We start from the raw sequence: 18,508 nt of genomic DNA on the forward strand, positions 1-18,508 counted from the left end.
GCCCTCTGCACAGACCCTGCAGTTGCCTGTGAGATTGTCTCTCTAATGTACTAAACCAAAACTGCATGAACTGGCAGAGGATGGTTTGTAATGGTCCTTTATTGCCACTGAGCTCCTGGATCTCATACGCATGAGCTGGAAATGGCCTGTGCACCTGTTCTCTTTCAGACTCAGAACTTCCAGTTCCAAGTGGAATTATTGCTGTACCTGATGCTCCAGGCACACGGGGGACTCCAAGTGTTAGGTACATACCAGTCAGGAAGGCAAACCTTGTCCTAAGAAATTTCTGAAACTAAATTAGACAGGAGGCAATGGTGATAGGTGGAGGAGCTCAGAAAATAGTGAGTCTGTATTAATTAATGTGGGCATTAGTGTGAGAGCAGGAGAAACTCGAATGGACTATGAAGTAAATGAACCAACGATGTTAGTTTTAGCCAACTGCTTTACCTATTCAAGAACTTCCTTTGTAAGTCTCTAAGAAGGAGAAAGGATACTTTTCAATTACTTGACAATAAACATGACTCACAAATGCAAAATGACCCCTTGTAGCTGAGTGGCAAAAATCCTAAATATTCATTGAGATTTTTGCCATTGGTTTAAACAAGCTCACAATTTCAACCATAATCGATAATTTATAGTAGGGGCCATCCCAGAAATACAGTTTGAGCCCAGCAATGGGGGCTGAAATAACTCAGGTGAAAAGGCTGAAGTAGCTCTGCTGTGACTAGGTGATTTGTGGAGGAGAGTGGTGCAGAGCCCACACCATCCAGCCCTGGGAGTGGGGCACATGCCACAGCTCTTCCTAAGTCAATGCCTGAGGCAGTGGAAGACATGAAAAATCTGTAGCATTTTCTCCACTCCTTATCAACAGCAGCACTCCTGGGAACTTTGTTTTTTGAATCTCAGCAGTACAGTGCTGAGAGAGGTTAGCTTGAGAAGACAGACATGGAAAACAGACCCTTGAATATGAAGTTGACAGGTTTTATTTAGAAAGCTGGCATATGCACTGGCTGCATTCATATCTGCAGTGTTCCCCAACTTGACAGGCAATCTAGAGTATGGTGTATATTAAAAAGAAGTAGTTTTGAACTCAGATTTTGGTTCCCTTCATACAATTCCTGTAACACTGAACGTTTTTAGACAACTACTGGTTTTGTTTTTCAGTAAGGACTACATGGCTTTTTTTTTTTTAACAGCTCACTGAAAAAAATTGTGTAGTAGCATAAGTCTGGCTGCCGAGTTAGGCAAATTTACTCACATTTTTTTAATGCAAATATAATACCATCAGAGTTGATCATAAAAGCCTGCCTGAAGAGACTATAGAAATACATGACAAAATTTTTATGGTTTTAATTTAATCGCAGAAATAATGTCCAGCAAGTAGAATACTCTACATAACTACATAAACAGTATCAACATAACCAGAATTCCTTTGAATGACCTTAGGAGGATGGAGGGTTGATACTGCAGGTTTTGTCAGGCTGATGCCTCTCCTCTGAGGTGAAAAAGTAAATGGCCTGTTCACGGGACCTAATGTTGAATTACATCATCTCATTCACAAAGAAATATATTTATAAGAAATATATGATTGCTTATCCATGTGCCATTGACCTCGGTTCAAGTCCTTACTCAAGAAAATGTCTTTAGGAGAGCACTTAAACACCACGCCTGTGTTTACATGCCTTCCTGAGGGGAGGTGGGATGCAGAATGTATGCAAGTTCTTTCTTCTACTAAGATAGAACAAAATATATCTAGTTCTGTTTGTAAATCTTCCAGAATGGGAAAAATTAGGAAACCTCAAAAAACCTGCCTGACATAATTGTTGAAGTGGGTTCATCCAGAGTCAAGGTGATCCTCGATCTGTGTAGTGAAGACTACCAGCTTGTACTTTAAATTTTGCACTTTATTAAATTTCTTTCAGTTACTAAACAGGAGGTTCCCACACAAGACCTCTGTGTGTAGAAGTGTTACTGAAGAACTGTATCATGTAATTTCTTAACCTTCACATGCAAATTCTGATTGCACACAGAACTCACCAACACCATTGTGATGCTCCTTCATGATCCTAGAACCAGAGGACTAGCTGTTGGGAAAGATGTAGATCCTGGGAAAGTGGCTGAACAATTCTGTAGATTGCCTTAAATTGGTCCCAATGGTTAAAAATTATCAACTATTTTAGAGTTATTATGAAACGACTTTTTAAAAGTAGCAAACAGAGAAGCCCTCTGCAACTTTCAACTTAAACCAATCTCAGAGATGGCTCAAAAGCAAATAAAAATAAATGGAAGATAAAATTTTATTATGTAAGTTAAAACAATTTAGGTTTTGCATTTTTCTCTGTAATATTTTTTTTCTTGGACTTATACAGACTTATCAGTATATCCTATGAGTTTTACAGTTCTCTTACAGATCTTCATTATATTGATTCACTGAGTGCAAGTGTGAAAAGAACAGAAAATAAGCATATAACAAAAATGAATTATTAGGATTTCTCCCAAAGTGGGGGCTTAATGCATGTAAGTACTCTCACATGGAAATAACCCCAGGTGTTAAAGGCTTTTAGCTCAGGAGATGTTGAGAAGCAAAATCTGGGACCTGAGTGACTCACTGTGTGCAGGTGGGGGTGATTTTTCTGTGACCAATCAGACCATTCCCCAAGTAACATCAGGGAACTCTCAAGACAGGTGTTGCTGGACAGAGATTTTAAGATTAGGCCTTAAAAAGCAAAGAGGTTACCCCCTCTTCCCTTTTCACTACCACCCCACCCCCCCCCCCCCCCAAAAAAAAAAAAAAAAAAGAAAAGAAAAAAAAAAAAAGACCAACCCCAAACCAACCAAAAAAAGGGTTATGTAGTTCTTTGGAGTATAAAGTGCTTTAACTTCTGTGTGTAGCTATGAAGCCTGAATAGCTGGAGGAATTACAGAAAGCTGATTGTTTATTGACTGGTAAGTGAAATGAACTTGTGGGTTTGATCCAAACATCACAAGTGTGTGTTCAGATAATGATTCCTGTAGCTATGCTACTTCTGTTTTGGTAATTTGAAGAGAAAGTTCCCTAGAATTGTCATTTGGGACTGAGGCTGAAAGGCAAAAAATAAGGGTCAGGAATCACACTGTCAAGAAGGTCTCCACTTTCCTTTGTCCACTAGAGGCTGCTTCTGTTTATAGCTAGAGATTGCTCATAGTAAAATGGTGCTTGTGGGTGAGGATGCTACTTCATGATCTGAATGGTCTTAAATGAGATTCTGGCAACATGGAGAGTTATTCCCTGACAGGAGAGCAGAGCTTCTAGAGAACCCTGGACTAGGAGAGAAGGTGTTAGCACCAATGTAAATACTCTGTTTTCTGCAGACTGAGTTCTGGCTGGACTAGCCATGCAGATTTATGGCATCTCAGTGGTTTCATGACACTGCCTGCTGTGCAAACCCTAGAGCTGGTTTCTACTGAAAACTGAGTACAGCAACACAAGGAGCATAGAGGCACATAGAAGTGAGAAGTACAAATAGAAATGATAATTTTGGAGTGATCCTTTCCTAGATTTTTAAGGTTCTTGCTGTACTACACTGGTATGTAGGAAATATTTTTAATATATGCTTGTTTTTCCTTGGTTAAAATGAAATCTTTAACATAACATGTTTTCTGGGTATGTGGACAAAAGGGAGTAAACAGAAGAGGGGCAAGGACAGGGAAAGGGGAGAAAAGAGAATCTCTGAAGAAGCTGAGGAGCTTCCAAAGAACAAATAGCATGATCTACTTTGTGGATAAACTGATTAGCTCTCTTATAATCACATCTCAGCTGATGAACTTTGTGATCTTCCTCTGTAGAGCCTTCTGTGGCTGTTCTATTTCATTCCTTAAGAAGATTAGGTGGGTAATCCTGAAGCTCCACAAAACCACCTGTTGTTTGGGCCGCTGTATAATGCGGCTTTTGAGGCAATCCTTTGACACAGTTCAGAAGGAGGATTGTGAGTGGGCTCAGAAATCTGTGTACCTGCTGGTTCCGGTCTGTGTGTGCTGCATGGCACTCTGTGCTGTGCTTCCAGCAGCATAAGTAGCTAACCCTTAGGAAAACTGGACCTAATCAACCTGCCCTCTCTCCTCTTTCCCTTCCCAAGGGACCGTTTCTGTCTGCAGCAGCACTGCTTTCATTGCTGTAATGACATTTGCAGAGAGTTTGTCTCTTTACCATCTGGCTGTTCCAGAGTTTAAAATGCTCCAGGTGTTGGTAAATTCATCTACTTCACCAGGAAGGATGCCTTGCAGCATGTCTAGAACAGAATTATTAAAGAAAACAAAAAATAACCTAAAACCAGATAAATACATTGGAAAGACAGAGGTAAATCCAGGAAAGCCAGTCAGCTGCAGGTTGAGCTGTAAACAGGAGTCATGCCAAAACTGGGTCAAAATCCTTGTTTTACATAATCTGCTGGGACACAATGGTAACTGTTCAGGCTGGGATGTTTTCCTGTAAGCCACTCCGTCTGACCATCCTACTGAAAATGTCACTCACTACAAATGAAATTCCTAAATTTAAACCCACAACCCTAACTCCAGAACAATGTAGAAACTTTTTTTTTTTTCTCCTCTGAAGAGTTCAAAAACCTGTGATGATAGAATGTATTTGTAAGATATGAGTTAAATACTCTGGGTTTCCTGTTTTTTCTGCTCTGCCAATGTTAAGGACACAATCTAACAATATGTTAAACTGGTGCTTAATTCTAAGCATCTTAATGATATAATGGTAGTAAGCAGTAGTGTGGCTGTTTGTCTGCTTCTTTGATTTAAAGACTTCCTTAAATGCATTGCTGATTTTGGCCTTCTCCACCACAGGTTAATACATTGTGATTAAAAATGAATAAGTGCAGTCATATCATCATCCACAAAATTGTCTTTGTCAATCCATTACAATAAGATTATTCTCGTCATTATGTTTATTCTTTTCTATCTCCCCTCTAATGAAGCCTGTGAAAGAAGGAAAAATAATTTTCAGGTTATAAATCTTATAAATGATAGAGGTGTTTCAGGCAAAGGTCTTAAGAATGTCTTACATTTAGTGCCTTTTTCTGTGAAAATACAGGACAGACATTAAAGTAGTTCTCTGATGTCCTGCTTACACCTCTGTCTTTCTTACCCTAAAACAGTGTGTTTCGGTCAAAGGGTTTTCCAGCACCTGGAGAATAAATCCTGGGAGTAAGAGTTACACACTGCTCATGTCTTCCCTTAGGGCCATGATGACAGGTAGAGCTACAGCTGTTTGCTGCAGTTTGATTACAAACACAAGATTTTGTGAGCCACAGGTGCTGAGAAAATCATGCAACAACTTGTCAGTGCCTTTCTGACTGTGGAAATCTGATTGCTTTAAAAAAACCAGAGTAAACATATGGCTATTGTGTTTGATTAATCTGTTTCCTCACATTTGCTGGCAAGGAACGAAGGGGTCACAAGACTTGAGCATAGATAAGTCACTTCTGGTTGCCCTTCGGTTTGATGTCTAGTAATCACCATTAATGTTGGTGCAGCTTAATTGAATGTTTTGTATTGCAAAGTGGATCTCTATGGTTAGCTCTTTTCATGCTTAAAATGTCTCAGTAGAAAAAGAATTATCTGAAAAATGTTTTTGATGGGGTGTCTTAAGTGGCAGAGTGAGAGACTAAAACGAAAGATTGCTGATGTGAGGATCAGTCTTGTCAGTGGTGCTAAGGGTGGATGGAAAATGGATTAATCATCCTAGTCCTGACAGCACAGGGCAGAGAGGGTTAATAACAGGAGTATTTTTCCACAGTGCTCTTCTGGCTGAGGAAGCTCAAGGTAACCAAATGTAGGGATATGGTTTGATTGACAATTTATTCATCAAGGCATTGATTGTTTCCTGCTGTTTAGCTTGAAGACAGGTTGTTGAGTAAAGAAGCGTCTAATTAGAATTCCTTTATGGTGTGATTCCCCATGAAACACATGAAACCAACAGCTGAGACAGCAGAAGAATTTAAAAATACTGTTTTCCAGTGTTTCAAAGTACCTGTTTTGCATCAGTTTAGAAACCTGATTCTGGAGGTTTGTTCTTCGATGTAGTGCCCTGTGAAGTTTCAAGGCAGGCATGTGCCTCTGCTTTCTTTTTTGCTTTTGGCTAATGGCTTCGTATTTTCTAATGATGACTTAACCAGGGGAGAGCTGTGACAAACTGGACCTTCTCTGAAGATAAAGAGTAAACAAACCAGGGAATTTACTCTAGCTTTGGATGAGGAGGTGAATTTGAGTTGTTGGTGGCTTTTCTGCCTCAGAAATTCATGCATGAACTTGGGAGTCAAAAGGAGCTTACCTGTTTTAGCTCTCTGAAGGGCAGAGAATATAATAGAGGAAAACAGGTTTTTTTGCTTGTAGCAATTATATGAGCATCAGCATTTAAACATTGGAAACTCTCCCACTCCAGGAAGTGAGCTTGCTGTAGCTCAGCCTTCTAGTTTCTCCCATTATACTGATAGTACTTTGCTGTCCAATGGTTTCTATAAGGCAAATATTCTCTATATTGCAGATATCTCCTCCTGTTTACTCAAAGAATTACATCAACTGTTTTCCAGCCTTTCTATCTCCCAAAGGAAGTGTTAGACAAACTAGGCTGTCACAGGGATTGTAAACTCCCAAATGTTTTGTATGAAGAGCACTTCTAAAGGGTAAATTAATGCTGAGCAAGCACAATTTTTTATCTAAGTCTCCATTGGTATCTTGTAATCTGTAAGACAGTAAATAAAACCTTTTCCTAGTAGAGAACTCTAAATTGTATCTTGCAGAACACTGAGTGGCATTATATTCCAAAGTACTGAGCTACAGCTACAAAACCCTCGAAGGAGACAGAGCTGGTGTGTGTGTGTGTGTATTTATATATATATCACTAAAGAAAAGTTGACTTTTCCCCCATGAATTACTAGTTCCTATTCTTTAGCTGGCAATGGCCATATTTTTTATTACAATGAAATATAGGGATAAAGACCCATGAGTGATACAGTGATTGTAACTACATTTAATGCTGGTATTTGCATATTCCAGATGATAAAGGGATTAAATGAGACTTCTTTTAGAGCAGTATAAAAGGATCTTTCAATATTGTAGTCACTAATTCTGGATTTTACAAAAGTACTTGTAAATCAAGCAATTTTTCTTCATGTCTAGGTAATTCTAGAAGCTGACTGCAGCGTCATTGAAGTGTTTGAAGTAGGGGGAAATATGAGTTGTACGGCTTGAGACAGTGAGAAAAGTCAAAAAGTCACCTCTTAGAGAAACAAGGCCTGGACAGATGAAGAAAATAAGTTTCTGGATACTTTATTTCTTATTAAAGTATTCAGTTGTGTAGAATCCGTATTCCTTAATGGGATCATTTCTGATTATTTTGTTGTAATACTTTAATGAGGATGCAAGTTGACTACAAACTGCAGTTCTGATTGTACAGGGGCTCTGATAGAAGGCAGCAGATAGAGCACTGTCCCTGCAGGCAGTGCTACTCATAGACATGCTGTTTTCTTTTACCTAAAGAAGGTGGGGTAAACCTCCCTTGGCACTTAAGTGAAATAGAGAAAATAAGTCATAAGAAAGATCTGGAGTTATCAGAATAACTAGAAGTACTTTCTTTTAATTTACTATTTTTTTAAGTGAAAATGGACTTCAGTCCCAATATTATCAAACAAATCATTTGACTACATTTGGGAAGAATGTGAATAATTCTGTGGTGTGATTTATTATGTGCCCTTGAAAGCAATTTTGGTTTAATCAGAAATCATAGAAAATGTGTAATTAAAAAGTTCTCAAAATTTATGGGTTAAAAATGTCACTTAGTATGGGTTTGTAACAGCTTCATTTGTCCATTTTGTACTTGGAGCTGTGTGGCAGGACACAATCACATGTATAGCGCAGTGATTTACAGAGCTGAGAGCAGACACTAATGAGAAAAAGCTTTTAAAATAAAGACTTCTATTATATCATTTATGTAGCTGTGGCCATAAAGATTAAAAAAAAAAAAACCAAACCTGAACAGATAGTTTCTAGGCTTAAATGTGAAAGTGTCCAAGCTTATACCCTTATGGATATAAGAATTATAGTAGGAAAGAGCTGACAATAAATTTAGAGGACAGCTATATCTTGCTAAGTGGCACTTCAAAACTTGTATTAATTCTAAAAGCTAAAGTCAAACTTGCATTTTCCCTCCCTTCCTTATGCAATGAGGAGTTTGGGCTTCAGCTAGTGTTGGGTTTTTTGTATGGTAGATGAACAAATATCTCTTGCAGACACTATAGAGGCATGGGTCAGAGAGAAGCCTATGTTATTCAATACAATACAGGCAAAAAAGCTTTTAATAAATAATTTCTCTTAAGAATTTTTGTGATAGTGAAGGTGATGCCCAGCTTTTGCTGATACAAGTCAGCAGTAGTGACATTAAAAGCTCAGGGCTGGCTCACATCTGCTGCCAGGTGATAGAGCTCATCATCTGAGTTGTAGCATCAGCTCTCGCTCCTGTCTTGTAGTTGGCTGGAATTGCTGTGTAGTAATGGGGAAAGGCACTGGCAACCTGGAACACAGCTCTGCACACAAGGAGGAAACAGCTGTGGAGGGAATGCTGCTGCCTACTTGTCCCAAGTTATGTGGACCTTCTGCAGTGAGCTGGGTTTGAACCATACCAGATGTCTTTGCTGCTGTTAGCAGTTAGTGTTTTTGAGTTGAAAAAGGTTTTTCTAATGACAAAAAGTAAAGGGAAGAAGCAAAAAATTATGAATAACATTACTAGCAGATAGCTTCAGCAGCAAACAAAATCTTACAGGAGAGTCGAGTGGTCTGTTGTCTAGGTGCTTTGATGTACAAATAGATTCCCAGTTCTTGAATCTCAGTTTACCAAGGCATGTAATGCTAAATATGTTTGGGGTTTTTTTCTGACTGAAATCTAGGAACTGGCTTTGTAATACCAGACAGCTGTTCTTAAGGGTATTGCAGGGCATTCTGTGCATTTCATACAGCTTCCATAAGTAATGCTGCAAACATTACAATGCTATTCCAACCAGTATCTCAGAGTGGGGCAAGCTTGAGGTCCCTGTGCAAGAGGGACTTGAATGATGGTTAGTAAACATCTATTTATTACAGAAATGATAAACTTCTACTATACTTTCTTAAAAATTCTAAAAACCCTCCAAAAACCAAAACAAATTCAGAAAAAGAACTAGTTCAAGGACTAGTGGACTCTCGATTTTATTTGTGGAGTGTTAGATTTTATTTGTGAAGGAAGGGGAGGGGTTTTTTTCCTTTGGTAATTGCTTTTAGCATCAGGATTGAGGAAGCTATGTAAGAAACTGTAATGAACGTCTTTATAAACCAGGAATAGGACAGATTTATAAAGCTCACTCTTACCTATGGAATTACTGGAGAGCCTGTAGGGCAGATAGCCTTCCTTTTGGGTCAGTGCTTCCTTTCACTAGAAACTGTACAGGCACCCAGTTACATATTCTGATGCATGTTGCCTCATCATCTGAGAAAGACCTTGACTGCTTCCCTAGGTAATTTTTCTGGGAATATCACACCTGGGGAGAGAAGCAGTCAAGTCTTTTGCCCAGCCCAGGAGCCTGAGCCTGGCTGGAGGCCAGTGCTGTGTGGTGTGGCATCCTGAACGACTGCTGGTAAAACCACTGCCTTGTTCAGATCCAAAAATATAGTAAGTCTTATTTTGGCACTGTATTTCTGAGGCAAGTAGTTAGGAAGGATGGTCAGAAACAGTCTGTCAAACCTACTGCATTAGAAGGAACTACTGCATTCCCAAGTATAACCTCTAAATTTTTGGAAACTTGGGAGCTACTTCAGCCATGAGGGCTGTTTTGTGTAGTATATAAAGCCTAGTGTGAGTCCTTTGTATAACATAGCATGGGTGGGCTTTTGCTAGGAGTATTAGTAGAAACAGTGTTATTAATATACCTGTTAGTTCACACACCTGATGAATTCCAAATTGTTCTACTTATAAAGCAATTTATCTTTCTTGTTTTTTAGAGTTCTTCATTCCCAAACAATAGTCAGTCTTAGAGAAAGCTACCAGGGGACTTTTCAGCCAATTAATAAAAAATGCAGTGTTTCCTGAATGTATGATCTTTGCTTGGCTTTTGTCAGATTAATAATTTAGTAAATATAGCTGAGTGTGTTTAATGCAATTTTCTCCTCTTTAACTTTAAAATGTTCTTTTAGGTAGGGAAAAATCACTTTTATTTGTGCTTTCATGAAAAGAATGCCATTTTCCCTCACTTCAGGATGATCTAATACTGCAGCAAATGGGGGTGGGGGGGGTGGAGGGGGAAGGGTTGAGCAGCCAGGTTTTTGAAGCATTGCTGTCAAGTTTGAATGGCCAGTGCAAATTAATTGCTTTTCATAGCTTCTATCTTTGTAAGCACTTTGCATATCACCATAGCTTTAACTGAAGAAACCTTGGTGACAGTGCTGTGGCAAAGCAGGCAGTAGGGAGGTCTGGAAGTACAGGTGAGGCATGGGGACAGCTGGAGAAGCAGAATCTGCTCTTGCTTTGCCTGCCCCTGATGGACACAGCAGAAATGCAGTGTTTTATGAGCTGGGACCTGCTGCTCTGTGCACAGTGCTGGGGTCAGGCTGATTCCAGGTACTGGTGTACTGACAGCTCCACACATCTGTGGCTCTTAGTGAGTTCTCCTGGCCTGCTGCCCTTTCTCCTTCGCTGTGTGCTTATACCACGAGCTCCATAAAAGAGGACAAGTTCCCAGCTGCTCCAGTCACTGCCCCAGAGGCTGTGAAGGGTCGATGTGCACAGTTGTGGCTGCCAGCAGGTGACCCTCCCTCACATGACTCATGGGCTCCAGGGCAGATCATGTCATGGAAAAGATAAGGAAGGAAGGCTATGGCCATGCACCCACCTGCAGCTTGGCTGAATCAAACATTGTATGGAACAGGTCTACTGTTTTCTGCGGGAAATAGAAACAAGCAGTAAGCAAGAGAGTAACACGGGCACTGCTTTCAGCCTTAGCAGAGGTTTGTAGTGAAGGATGCTGCCTCTTGTTCCCCAGAGGCTGTCCAGCACATCATCTGCTGCTGTGGGCTATATGCTCAGCAGCCAAAAATTACCACTTGGGGAACAGATATTTTTGCCTAATTCTCCAGAAGTCCTATTGGAAACTAGACCAGGAATTGCACTGCCTGGTATGAAAATTTTAAGTAGTTCAAATGCTTAGTCCAAAAAATAAAAAACTCTTGTCTTTTCACAACTGGAATACAGAGCAGAATATTCAGGTAAAAATAATTTATGATAGTAATTATGGTGTAAACCAGCTTTTCAGCGGCTAGTTGCTTAAATTCCTTCTTCCCCACTCCACGCTTATCAAACCTGTAGGGAAATCACTGTAAAAAATACCCCTTCTGCCTGCTATATTCATCAGAAATAGGATGTTGTATGTGAACGCTTAACTGTGTAATGAAAAAAGGGTCTCATATGCAATGATCTAGAGTATCAAGAGGTCAACCAGTTTTTTGAAATGGAGTCTAATTTTTACTGGCAACATCTAATAATAATTACTAAAGCTCACACCTTTCCCCATTAAAATCTGAACATTTATGCACATAATCGTGAGACATTTTATGGCTTGACAGCTTTAATTTTTTTCACTGTGTGCATTTCATTTTGTTTAACCACAAGAAAACTGAACTTCTATTTATTATGGGGAAAATTGATTCAGAATAAATCCTGACAGTTTCAGTTACTTCTGAGCTTTTGTATTTAATGGAAACGCAGTATGAAATCCCTTTCTCTGCTCCCTCTGTGGAAAGGGGGAGATTTGACAGTAGGAGAGCAGATCTCACTGCTAATAAAAGTGACTGCATGGCAGGGTGGGACAGGCAGGTTGTGCAGTCATTTTGCTTCAGGACCCTTCCCCAGCAGGGAAGCCCCAGCATGTTGGTGCTTAAGTGCAGATAAGCAAGAGCAGTTTCAGCAGGCAGCATTGGCCGTGATAAGTGTGCAGGATTGGTGGTATTGCTGCCTTTACACCAGGAGTGTCTGCAGATCAGAGGTCTATAGATGATCAGATGTCCCTTCCCAACCATCTCTTGATATCTCCAGGCAAGCTGAAGCCTGTATGGTAGATGCAGATGCTGCATTCAGAAAACAAGCCTTGTTTGGTTGAGCTCTTCCTCATTGCCACAATAACCTTGCAGTGCAGTCCCTGAGGTCTGGTCTGGTGCTTGCTGGACTTTGGCTGAAATGCTCAGTCTGGTGTGATAAGCATGGATGCCAACTGGACTATGTATGTATTGCATACTGGAAAGAGGTCACCAACTCATTTCACACCAGCTACTGGGCGGAAACCAACGTAATAGGCATAAACGTGGCATGGGATTTAAGAAAGAAAAAAAACCCAAGCCATTTTGTAATCATTAAGAAACAAAGCATAAATATAGTGCTGCCTACTGAAGAAGGCTAGGTGAGGACATTGTGAGGCCCCAAAGAAGTTCCTTATAGGAGAACAGTTACTGCAGCAGAATTCAGAAGTGGTAGGGAGATGCTCAGCAGCAAGGAGAGAGTAGAAAGAGTGGTTGAGCAGTACTTGATATTAAATATCTATTAAATAGCAATTTCTGCCCTTGCTTGCTTGTCTACCTTGTTTTTTCACTTTGAGTCAGCATGAATAGTAGCCTAATAAGTACTTTTGTATTGGTAGTCCCCTGACACAGGAATACTATCAGGGTGGATAAGCTGTAAGGAATTCTGGGCTCCTGAAGCAGAGGTGACTCTGACCTCAGGTGCTGAATCTTGGTCCCTGCCCCCCTGTTTCTTGTCACTCCTGCTCTTGTTGCCAAGGGGGGGATTTCTCCTCATCACTCCTCTGCCACTTTTCAGTCTTTAAGATTGTTTTGTAAATCATGGATGTTGTAAGCACGCATATCTAAGCTGCCTAGAATTCAGGCTCTTGTGCAAGGATATTGCTTGACAGAGGGAGAAATCCTTCATAGTCCTTACCCTGCACTAACATAGGATAGTGAGCAGGAAATGGTCTGATAGTTAAAGCAGATGGTTTCTCAGCAAAAGCCTTCTGTGTCTTGTGTTCTCTGTAACTTTTTTTAGTGAGACAAACCAGCTTTCCTGATATGACAGCTTCATTGCTGTGCCTTGTGGAAACATGCTGCCACTTATACTAATTTTACCTTGTAAGAATATGAGAGCACAGTGGTAAAGCAAAAAAGTCAACGTTGCTATGATTTGAGAGGTGCTTTTTTTTTGTGGCATAAATGGTTGCCAATACAGGGAAGCAATTTGTTAAACTACGCAGAGAATAATAGCATTAAAATATAGATGTGTTCCTCTTTTGCCTGATTTTTACATATCTGCATCATGAGCCAATGCAGTTGCTAAAGGAGTGCTCCCCAAAAGGGCTGTTCTACAGCTATGTGGCTTGTAAATGACAACAGTTAGGGGAAAAATAAAAAAGACAAAATTATTCCAGAAGACTGCACTAACAGGGTTTAGAGCCTGAAAGAGGGTGCCTGTCAGTGAATGTAGAGCACTACTGTTGGTCAAGTCCAGGGACTGCTGCTAACAGGGCTGGGGAGCTGCGAGATGTAGGAGTGCACTGGCCTTCCAGAGAGTGGGGGGACCAAGGAGGCAGTGACACATCTGACACATCTTTGTTTGTGCAGACCAAGGGAAAGGGCAGTTCTTCTGCCTTTCCTCTGAGGTATAAAGGAGGAACAAACTGATTCACATTGTCTTCTCTAACTGGCGCATCATACCTTTGTGGAAGTTGGAGATAAAAATATGTTAATTGTTTTCTTTTAGGCTATATTGACTTCCATTGAGTATATCCAAAACTTTCAGTTTAGAGCCTGAGTGACATTGAGGTGTGCCTTTCTACAGTGCTATCAACCATGTCTTCCTACAATGCCAAGCACTGTCTGTGTTTGATGGGAAGGGGTCAGGGTGGTATATGATTACATTCATGCTTGTTCTTGGACTTATCCTTTTTTGGAGTGATTTGAAGTCTCTGAAGGTCAAAGTACAGGAACTAAAACCAATAATCACCTATAACAATTCAGAAACAATCTCTGGAAATGGATTTGCCTTCACCATATTAACTGTTGGCGTAAAATAAGAATTCTTATCATTCACATTTCAGCTCTATGAGGCTGCACTCATTGATTTTAAATTCATGTCCCAAGACACTTCCTTCAGTTTCCTAACCCTGTATTAAGGCTGTAAATAACAAGTTGATGACATCATGATAATTTTTCTTATGTAATAAATGGTGAATGCATTAACACATGACTTAACAGGACCATAGGACTTTAGACCAAAGAAAATAGGTTCTCAAAGAGAAGAATTCTTGCTTGAAAACATCTTCAGTAATTGCAGGGAAAATACAGAAAATTACTGTCAAAGTAAATTGCATTTTGAATGAATACCATCTCCTTTCAAGCTTGCCCCACCATGATAATCCTTCTTTATTTCCTGGTGCTGCCCTTTTCTCTTTAGAGACCTTTAGTGAAGACTTATTTTATATTTCATGTATCATTAAAGTGACTTAAATGATCAAGGATGTGGTAGGCCTGACATTTATTTTTAATTATTAGCATAAATAAAGAGCCATCTATACTCCACACCTGCTGCAATTACAAAAATATATTTTCTTGATTTATAAAACAAATTATGTGCTTCAGGGAGTCAACCAGAAAGATGAGAGGCTGTTCTTTTTGGTAATCTCTCTATATTGTCAATGTTTATCAGATCTGACCGCAAAGACCAACGATGTGATTTTGATGCCACTCAATGAATGAATTCTGTGCAGTTCCTGGGCAAGGTATCTGCATAGTAATGAAAACAGAACTGTAGAAGAAAAATACTCCGGAAGTGTGTTATCACAGCCTCATATCTATACTGCTGGGCACTGCAGTCTTAGATATTGTATTTCTGAAAAAAGCAGTTTTTTCAGAGACATTTACAGAGAAATGCTGTATTGGTCACAAAAATCCTAAGCTAGTACAGCTTTTAGATGCCATCTAAAAAGCACTTCAGTTTAAATTTTGATCACTTTAAAGATGAAAAGCTTCATATGATTTGAAAAAGCAGAGCTATGTTTTGCTGAGCATTGCTTTCTATTTTTCATTTCAGTTGTATGTGTAAATCAGCATTAGTTATGAAATGTATACATAATTACATTTTAGAAAATACAACACTTTCAATAAATCTAATCTGAGGCTCCATTTCTCAAAGTCCCCTTCTTTAGCAGTCCATACTCCCTTCTCATGCAGGCTGTCATATTTATTTTTTTTACTGAAAAGTCTATAATGAAATAGTAATGGTATTTTAACACTCTTGGCAAGACTGGCTACAGCACAACAGTGGAATCAGGTAGTTACAACTAAATAATTCCTCTTCAAACTGCAGTGCCTTAGGTTAAACAGTCTCACCTAACAAGGTTGAGAGAAGCTTTCTGTACTTTTCTGCTTGGTGGAAGAAACCTCTTTTATATTACACTACATAATTTCTATTTCTGAAGCTGCTTTTCTGTTCAAATTCAGTGAGCTGTGGTAGCCTGTACAGCAAGTGAAGATGTTTTACATTTGGATGTTTTCAGTCTGGACATTTCTTGTGATCCCATTAGATGTAAGGGGGTCACATTGTCTTCTGAGGTCCGTGTGACTCTTAGCCTCTCTGAGGCCTCTTCACACTTGTGAAGGTTTTCACAGTATGGGCTGTCTAATGTGACATATTTGCTTCTTGTGACATGCCAAGATGGTCTAGCATTTGTTACAGTGCAAATTATCAGATGAATACCTTTTGATAAAATAAGATATGATGGCAATTTGGTAATTTAGTGTAAATTCATAAATTTGTTGTTTAAAAGTGAAAGTAATTAGTTAAAAGCTTTTTGATTAATGATAGCTAACAGCTTGTATGTATGAATATTATAGTGCTGAGTGGCTGTATTCCAGGTGAAGTGATTGATTGTGTTCTGGGGGTGCACATATGTTCCGGGTGCATATAAATTATTGTTAGTCATGCAGTTTCACTAATAGGATTATTTTCAGTGGTATCTCTGCCATTTTAATGTGCTTGCTTTTCAGTCTGATTCTAGATATTCCAGACTGCTCTGTCTTGCATCACTGTAGTTATTCTCTTGTTCTCTTTCATATAACTGTCATACCTTGGGGACAATGGCAACAAGAAAAATGAAAAAAAAAATGTATTTTGATGTCGTGAAAACAGAAACATAGACAAGAAAAACCCCCAAACAAAAAAACCCCAAACCCGTAACACTTTCTATTTTAAGCAAGTAAAAGGTCCACTTTGTTTTTTTGTGACAAGGCAATTTGACTTTTAGGATAATGTTTTCACATACATTCAACATCCACAAAAGTAAAACTCTTTGTATGTCTGTCTTCCATTTGCTTCAGTTTGAGATAGGAATCCAGACTATATGGTGAAAGAAACTGGTCTCTAAAATATTCACACAATTTGCTCCTCAGGATGTAGACCTGTATATCACTTGACATTAAGGGAAGCAAGTGTTTTTTTTGTTACAAAAACGTTCCTTGAAATTTCATTTGCAGGCAGCAAGCCGAACTGCATGGGCTCAGCTTACCAAGCATGTTGCAGCTGCTCCGGTGGTTTTGTTAGCACAGAGAGCCCACTTGACATCTCTGGCTATACCAAGAGGTCTGTGTGAACCCTGAGCTTCTAGGACATGGCCAGAGTCCAAGAGTTTGACTGAGACTTTGCTGCGTGGTGTTAGGCATCACCTTGACCCACTGGGGGTTTTGACATGTAATATAAAATGGAACAAACTGCAAGGGGGTCAATTTAATACCAAGCCACCACAGGGTGGAGGGAATGCAGAGGTGGCATCATTTCTGTTTTGGCCCCACCTCTGACCTGGGCAATAGTTCTTTGGCTGCAGCCCACAAATACAGAGCTATAGAACGTGTTGCTCTGAAAACCAAACCCAAGGTGCTAGACTGACAGCAATTGCTGTGCAGTGCTCAATTGTCTCAGTGAGGCAACTAAAAAGGCAGTGACTGGGCATGTCTTCTGCCATTCTCTATTTCCATGAACCTCACCCATTTTTAGACATACAGGTGTCCCTTGTGTCCTTTTAGGATTTGGCCTCTATGCTCAGACTGTCTGGAATTTTGTGGGGAGGATGCATATCTCCCACAGCCCAGACTGGGACCATCCACTCATTTCACACAGTGAAGAGAGCAGCTGTCCAACAGTAACTGCTTTCATCCACTGACCCTCTCCCTCTGTTATTTGCATATTACTGTCATTTCTGCCTCTCTTCTCATGTACAGCATATCTGCTTCTAGATGTTCAGAGCAGTTTCTGCATGCAGATCTGGAGCAGGTTTCCTATCAGAAATCAATATTTTAAATGATGTTTTCCCCACAAGATTATTATCATTGTAAAATCAAAATATTTTGCAGATCTTGAAAGCTCCAAGAATATTCTGTGTATGAGCTGACAAGAAACCATAATCAAATTGTCAAGCAATTGCTTCTACTGTGGCAAAGTGAGAATGTTAGATTACATGTGTCAGCATGTGAAGATAAAGACTGTGTAGTGAACAGCACGCTGAAGGCTTGATAGGAGATGGGAAGTTTATCGCTGTACACTGTAACCTATTGTAGACAGTTCTGCTACCTCAGCAGTCCTCAGTTTGCATTAAAAACTATGATCAATAAAATGCCTCAGTTTTGTCACTCTACCAACTTTATTTGGTCAATTAAACTGAAAACTAATTGCTATTCCAAAGGGTTAAGTAATAAAAGATGCAGAATACTAATGTATGTTCACTAGTTGTTTACTGAATCTAATATTATTGCTGCTCTAATCTCTTCAAACTGGCGTCAAAATGTATGCTGCTGTGATTATTTGAGTAAGAAAAATGGCTCATTTATTCAACATATGCATTGGCTGCTGATCTGGGTTTTCAGATGTTTAAAGATTTATGCTCAAATTATTTTTTTCCAGTTTTCCTGTCCTTTTACCTATTCTTCTGTAAACTCTTCAATCTTCCTGTTCTCTATGGCTGCTCTATGTTCACTGAGAACTTCTCACTAGTGTTTGGTTTTGAGCTTGGGACTCTAACCCAAAATGTGCTGAGAACCTGAACTCATTAAATTCAGTCAGAATTAATGACTCATCATCTTGCAAGATCAAGGCTTGTGGGACATGTTCTCAAGTAGCCCAATCATTCCTGTAGCTTTTTCTCTTGTAGAGAAAGAAAACATATTCACAAGAGTGGAATTTAAAAGGCTTTTAACTCTGATAACCAGATTGCCATTCAGGGTGGTTATTAAACTGTAGCAGAGAACAGGCACATAATATCAGTTAGATAAATTAGTAATTTTAGAAAAGTACAGTGTTTAGCCAGTTAACTGGTACAGCCTTTGTCTGACCATGAAATGACTTGTAATTCCCCAGCAAAATTTAGAAGGGAGTAAACAGTGATACATGATGGGAGAAGAAAAATAA

At 39.5% G+C, this 18,508-nt stretch overlaps 1 long non-coding RNA gene across 1 annotated transcript; it reads left to right on the top strand.

Moving 5' to 3' along the window:
• Nucleotides 1–2,789: 2,789 nt before the first annotated feature.
• LOC138114307 (uncharacterized) lies at nucleotides 2,790–17,820 on the top strand. The gene is made up of 2 exons (XR_011152585.1): nucleotides 2,790–2,946; nucleotides 16,585–17,820. It is a non-coding gene; the product is annotated as an uncharacterized lncRNA (long non-coding RNA).
• The last annotated feature ends 688 nt before the right edge of the window (nucleotides 17,821–18,508 follow it).

The sequence above is a fragment of the Aphelocoma coerulescens genome, chromosome 8, assembly GCF_041296385.1.
Source record: "Aphelocoma coerulescens isolate FSJ_1873_10779 chromosome 8, UR_Acoe_1.0, whole genome shotgun sequence".
Taxonomy (NCBI): Eukaryota; Metazoa; Chordata; class Aves; order Passeriformes; family Corvidae; genus Aphelocoma; species Aphelocoma coerulescens.